Here is a 7,740-nt window from a genome sequence, read left to right as displayed (position 1 = left end):
AATAAATAAATAAAGTATACTTTGGATAGTGAGCAATCTGATCTAAGGCTGAAGTCAGAATCATAATCATGACTGATTGTGTTCATTGTTACGGGAATTGTTCTTTGCGCGGCTTATATATATGCATCGCTTGTAGTAATTCAGTATAACAGTGCAACAGAATTGGAAGGAACTGGTAGTAAATTGGGAGTAATGCCACGTCTTTATTTCTTTCTTTGGCTTCCCCCCCCTTTAGACAAGTCGCCAATTTGCTTGGCACTTTGAATAATCTGCCTTTTTAATTATGCATGCAATTCAGACTAAACTAATACACATACACATTCTGTGACAACGTACTAAATATTAAAAAGGAAAGTTTTTTTTTTTAAAAAAGTAAAAGTCGGCTTCAAGGAACTGACTAATGTGAAGAATGGTTTGTGTACATATATAAAGCATCGATCATTTCCTAATGGAGAGTTAAATCTTGATTCAGATTTAGACAGAATAAAATTTGGACTTCAATCTTTGCATTTGAAATCTGCAGAAATAGGTTATTTGTCCCCATCAAAAAAAACCCTGTATGTTTGATATAAAAGCGAAGTAAGAACCAAACTGTAGTTCATGTTTGTCTAACATTTTTTTTTAAAAAAAAATAAAACTGTCATAAACAGATTTTATTATGATTTATTATGGAGTCCTCGGTGATCTCTGAGCTTGGTTGTTTTACTTGCGGACATTTCATTACCAAACTAAGTAACATCATCAGTGCTATTTGGCAAAAAGTCTTAGCATCTTCCTTGATCTCCTCGTGATAAATGTATTTTCACATTAGACTTCACTTACAGCTTCTTGATCACTGCCATCATGGTACTGAGCATGAACGGAGTGAATCAATAACACCCTTTCAAAAGCTCTTAAGTCAACCTTGGGCAAGATACTTTTTTCAAGCAAGGCTTAAAAAGACCAGCCTGCTTTTGCACCTAAACAAACAAAGGTGTGGAATGGAGAGTCACAATCCCTAGCTAGTAGAGCCACAGAAGGAAAGGACCACCTGTCTCATTTGCTCCCTACCTGCCAAACAAACTGCTTTGAAATATTCATGGGTTTCATTGTTCTGTCAAGCACCCAGCATCCTTGTTAACATTTTGCTATAATTTAGGGCGTATTTCATAAGCGCAACTGTTAAATATTTATGACTAATATTCATTACTTAAAAAGCGCTTCACATATACATCCCTGGTTTAATTATTAATACAGAGAGTTTGGACAGAACTTGTTTTTATAGCTCTGCACTCCTGAAAATTAACTTCTCATCTATTTCGGTATTAATATCCCTAGATGCCAAGCTGACCTAAGAGGAAATGTAAATCAGAATGGACTCAATTAGATTAACTCTTCAAATGCAACATCAGCGGCAGACTTGAGACCTGGAAACCAAGTTAGGGCTGTCTACAATGGCAGCCATATTGCCTTCCTCCATTTCCTTGGACTGCGATTCCCATCAGCTCCATTCTGAATCCGAAATATCAGAAAAATAAGAAATACTGGAGAAGTAGAAGTACAAGCAATAAAGGCAGGGATTTCTTATCTTCTCTGATAGCAATTGAGCAAATTATTTTCTAGTGTCTAAAACATGGCATGCCTTTTGCTTAAGCAAATTATGAACAAATTACCTACAGGACTACATTTTCATTTTGTTGCTTTTTAAAAAAAAAACTAAGCAAAATGGAAGATCCTCAGGAAATAGAATATTTAGATTGATCTTCATAACTGTATGGTATTTCCTTTACTTTAAAATGTGGTCAGCAAAGCTGCTACATCGGATGGATCCCCTGGCTATTTCAATTTTTAAAAAGAAAAGAGCAACAAAGATGATTAGGGGACTGGAGGCTAAAACATATAAGGAACGGTTGCTGGAATTGGGTATGTCTAGTTTAATGAAGAGAAAGATGAGGGGGGACATGATAGCAGCCTTCCAATATCTCAGGGGCTGCCACAAAGAAGAGGGAGTCAAGCTATTTTCCAAAGTGCCTGAAGGCAGGACAAGAAACAACAGATGGAAACTAATCAAGGAGAGAAGCAACCTAGAACTAAGGAGAAATTTCCTGACAGTTAGAACAATTAACCAGTGGAACAACCTGCCTCCAGAATCTGTGAATGCTCCAACACTGGAAGTTTTTAAGAAGAGACTGGACAGCCATTTGTCCGAAATGGTATAGGGTTTCCTGCCTGAGCAGGGGGTTGGACTAGATGACCTCCAAGGTCCCTTCCAACTTTATTATTATTGTTGTTATTATTAAGGAAAATGAGAGAGAGAGAGAGAGAGAGAGAGAGAGAGAGAGAGAGAGAGAGAGAGAGAGAGAGAGAGAGAGAGAGAGAGAGAGAGAGAGAGAGAGAGAGAGAGAGAGAGAGAGAGAGAGAGAGAGTGGATGTCATTGTTCCTCATAATCAGGACCATTGGTCAAATCTGGAGGTGTGTGTGTGGGGTGGTTTGTGTGTGTACCTAGTTCTAACTGCAGTAGAATTATATTTATTCTCTAACTGCAATTGTCTTCAAAATAGCAACCTATCTCAAGGCGTGTTATAAAAAGTTGAAACCCACTGCTATGAAATTATATGTTAAATTGTATGCACAGGCTAGAATTGTCCACACAATTTTTATTCAGAATGACTTCTTGGATTCATCTGGATGCAATTCTTAGTGCCAAAAGATCAATGGTGAATGCTGGCCATCTTTGATCTTTATGCTCTCTTTAGAGCAGGGGTGTCAAACTGCCGGCCCGCGGGTCGGTTTCATCATACTGGAGCTGCGCCCACCCTATTGCCGGCAATGGCGAAAAAGCTCCGATACGTTGCGCGACGTCACATGACATCGCGAGTTTGACATGTCTGCTTTAGAGCATAAATCCATAAATCCATAAATCTCTTTAGAGCATAAACAAACCTCATTTGTTTTGGTACTTTGTATTTCAAATCAATGCATTTAACATTGATTTTTGTTATCTTTGCTTTACCGACATGATCTTTATTTTATTTTATTTATTTATTTTAATACTCCAAGAAAATTCAAACTCAGAACTAAATGAGCCTTTTGCCATCTTCAAGTAGCAGAATATTGCCAAAGAAAGGCAAATAAACAAAATATGAAGAAATGCAGACTAAATCCAATTAAATGGAGACTCCTACACTGTTTGCTGCAATGGTTGGAACCAGTTTTCCATTTTCACGATAATCTTTAACTGAATGTAACTAAATAGATGATGGAATTATCTGACAAGCACATCAGTGAGGATTTTTTTTTTTATGTGCATTTCCCAAGTGAGACATTCTTGCTTTCTCACTTTTCTCTGACAGTGCCATAAATTTAGCAGCGGGCTTGAAACACTGTTCAAATTATTTCCCAACATCTTCTATTTCTAACCTACTGTTTTAAGATAATATTAGCCCCATTCGTGCATTTAACTGGCCACCTGGATAAAGAACAGGGCACACAGCAGTCTTGCTCTCTGAAATATCCGTGTATTAAGGAAGATGTATAGCACTAACAATAGCACTTAGACTTCAAAGTGCTTTTAGAGCCCGCTCTAAGCAGTTTACAGAGTCAGCACCTTGCCCCCAACAATCTGGGTCCTCATTTTACCGACCTCAGCAGGATGGAAGGCTGAGTCAACTTTGAGCTGGTCAGGATCGAACTCCTGGCAGTGGGCAGTGAATTAGCCTGCAACACTGCATTATAACCACTGCACCCCCACAGCTTATCTTATCAATTCATGATGAGCCATCCATTCGCCAATCCAAGATGAGTATGCATTCATGAACTATGCAACTCTTGTTTCACACTGGTAAGTGGAAATAGAATGTAATAGATTTCAAGTCAATACCAACCTATATCCCCTTCAAGATTCGTAGAGAAACAATTAACAATGTTTGAAGCTGAGAATTTTCAACTCCACCAATGTTATTGCTGTTGTGGGGTTATTGTAGTTGCTTTTCAAATGGACCATGACATTTGGGTAGAATAGCCCGGAAAGGGGCCAAAATCATAGGGTTGAAATGAGATTGCTTGGCGAAGGGATTACTGGTGATATGGAGGAGTAAAGATGGGCCCTGGGAGACATCTAGGAGATGGGCCATGGGTTGATTTTTTCTAAATACACAGATAAGAGCATGTCCATCAGTCTGTCCATATGTCCATATATGGGCAGAAAGGAATTGCAATGTATCCTTAGACAAAGAGGATAAAATATAAACACATTTATAACTGCTGTGAAAAAGATTGGAAAACACTTTTTTTTTTCCTTCCCCCCTTCTTATTATCACTTCTCTTTTCCTCCTCCTCCTCCTCCTCATTAGCTCCTATGCAGAGGACATTGGCCAGCAAGTGATTTCCAACAGTTTTGATCATTTGTAGCATCTTCAGCTTCGTCACAAGATGTTTCTCTTTTACTTTTCTTGATTTTTTTCTTTAAATTTGTGTGACTTTTACTTATTTTTAAATAAACATTTTGTCAAACATATTTAATAAAAATTAACATATCGTCCACAGTGGTTGATTGAATGATTGTGTGCTACAAAGTAATTTTCGTCCTAATGACCACATACATTTTCTTCACGACAAGCTGTCTCTAACTTCTTCTTTCAAGTCTCCCCGCATTAAATGGGTTGCTTGTAGGTCGGTGCCATCTCCAGTTGGCTGTGCGGTTGATTTGGATCACAAGAGGTTCATAGGCTGGTTGTAGATCAGTGTATCTGTGGATGGAATTGCTTGTGGTGTGCCAGGCTTTGGTGAACTCACGAGCATAGTGGGTGGTAGTGTGGCCAATGATTTTTGTGTTGCTTCAATTGAACTGGTGTTGCTTGGTGTTGGTGTTGGGATCATGGCATTTGACTGCCAGCCAAGTGTTCCTGGTTTTTTTAATTGATGTGATGTTTGTCCCACATAGAATTGGTTGCAATTGTTACAGTTGATTTTGTAGATTGCATTGTTTCTTTTGTCCGTCTGTATCTTGCTTTTGGTTCTGCGTAATTCCTGGTGGGGTGTGGCTATGGGTTTGTGGGCTATTGCTATCCTTAGGGGTTGGAGAATTCTGGCTGTCATTTCCGACACATTTAATTGTAAGTCAGATAAATATCTATTTCCATCCTAGGTCTACCATATACAAAACCCTGCCATGAGTTTACCGGCAAATTGCCTTTTTGACATAAATTTCTAGGCATGTCTGTTACTATAAACTTCCAAAAGTCTTTTTTTAAGGGTTACAGAAAAATAATATTTCATCACAAGCTACTTGAGAAGAGACCTAGTCAGACTGTTTTGGTTTCTCTCTTCTTTGCCAAGGAATGTATTGAAGATTTTATTGATAAGGTAGTGTGTTTGTCCCTCAACCTGCCAATTTTTCGAACTTAATTTAAGAAGACTTAATAGCTCTTCCATCAGGTTTGTCTTTTTAAGAAAAAAAAGAAAGAAAGAATGAGGCTGGAGAAAGAAGACAGGTTAATCATGCAAAGAGACTTAGACAGATTTGATTTGATTGAAAACCAAAAATCTTATTGTCGCCAGAAACCTAGCAGCGTTCCTGTGAGGGTTGAGCCACCAATTTCCATAGGAAAAGTGCTATAGTTTATTAAAACACTGAAGTGTCAAAATTTTGTGTTGTATATGCTAATTTGAAAAGAGATGAAGTTCTTCCATGCCTTTGGGATTGTAGAGTAGAGACAGCTGACAGTTAAATCTCCTTCAGTTCAGCTCTCCATGACTTTAAATTTCAATGGCTTTCTTGTTTTTCTGGCACTGTTACAAAATGGTAATAACGGACTTCCATTATTTTTGGGACAAAACAAGAAATGCAAGGTTTAATTCAAACACAAATAGTATAATTCATATTATTTCTACTTCACAACTATATTCCTGGAAAAAAAGCATCTCTTCATTTTTTATTTCCTTTCTTGAACCATAAGCATTTAAAAATGTATTTCACTTTATATTATGTTAGGAATAGAATTGAAATAGTCAAGAAAACCAACCTTTGAGCATGGAACAACATTCAGCATCATTAATCAAACAAGGATGAGTTGGAATAATAATATAGCAATGGATGTTCATATGTCTCCATAGATTCAGTCTTTCATATTTTTTAATACTGCCCTAGTTAGTTCAAAAAACATACCGGTGATTGTAATGTCACAGCCATATTATAATCAGGATTTGATCATCCCCCTTATTAACTTTGCAATGATTTAACAATATTAATACTGTTTTCTCTTGAAAAATCTTGATCTATTAGCAGTAGAATTGCATTTGGCTCACACACACACACTCACATACAGAGAAAATCTCCCTAGATCTCAGAATAACAGAGTCGAAACATACCATGCAGGTCTTCTAGTTCAACCCCCTGGCAGGAAACCATATACCATTTCAGGCAAATGGTTGTCCAATCTCTTCTTTAAAAGTATTCTGTATTGGAGCACCCACAACTTCTGGAGACAAGTCATTCCAACGCTTAATTGTTCTGACTGTCAGGAAGTTTCTCCTTAGTTCTAGGTTGCTTCTCTCCTTGATTAGGTTCCACCCTTGCTTCTTGTCTTGCCTTCAAGTGCTTTGGAGAATAGGTTGACCTGCTCTTCTTTGTGGCAGCCCCTTAGATATTTGAGACTGTTATCATGTCACCCCTAGTCTTCATTAAACTGGACATATCCATTTCCTGCAACCATTCTTCATAGGTTTTAGCCTCCAGTCCTCTAATCATCTTGATCACTTTTCCCTGCACTCTGCACTAGCGTTTCAATATATTTTTTTATATATTATGGCAATATTCCACAATATATAACATCCAGTATAAAACTGGATTCCAAATATGGTCTTACCAAGGCATTATATAGTAGTACTAATACTTTATGTGATCTTTGTTCTATCCCTCTGTTAATGAGGTCCTACAGAAATAGTCCTAGAGAAATAGAGGATCTCTCTTTATTTCTGTCTAATCTGTCTGCCGTCCATCCGTCCATCCATCCATCCATCCATCCATCTATCTTATCTACCTACAGTATCTATCTAGTTAGCTAGCTATCCATCTAATCATCTATCAATCTATCCATCTATTATCTATCTATCTATCTATCTATCTATCTATCTATCTATCTATCTATCTATCTATTATGTATCTATGTATCTATGTATCTATGTATCTATCTATCTATCTATCTATCTATCTATCTATCTATCTATCTATCTATCTATCCATCCATCCATCCATCCATCCATCCATCCATCCATCCATCCATCCATCTTATCTACCTATCTATCTAGTCAGCTAGCTATCCATCTATCCACCTATCTATCTAGTCAGCTAGCTATCCATCTAATCATCTATCTATCCATCTAGCTATCCATCTAATCATCTATCTATCTATCTATCTATCTATCTATCTATCTATCTATCTATCTATCTATCTATCTATCTATCTATCTACCTACCTACCTACCTACCTACCTACCTATCTATCTATCTATCATATATCAACACTGAAAAACATAGTAAATGCACGATACATTGATCATACATTGTCATGGTCAGATCATTCTCTCCTAAGGATGGACTTCCGGACCGCTCCCCCTCGCCGCAGGGAGACGGAACCGCCTAGATGGTTCCGTCCCAGGCGACTGATGGACCCTGAGAGGTTCCTGATGGAGCTTGGGCCATATCCGGAGGATCTGGTCCACGACTCGGCGGAAAATCAGGCGGCGGCTTGGGAGACAAC

The sequence above is a fragment of the Protobothrops mucrosquamatus genome, unplaced genomic scaffold (assembly GCF_001527695.2).
Source record: "Protobothrops mucrosquamatus isolate PMUCROS unplaced genomic scaffold, P.Mucros_1.0 scaffold89, whole genome shotgun sequence".
NCBI lineage: Eukaryota > Metazoa > Chordata > Lepidosauria > Squamata > Viperidae > Protobothrops > Protobothrops mucrosquamatus.
This window is presented reverse-complemented; position numbering follows the sequence as displayed.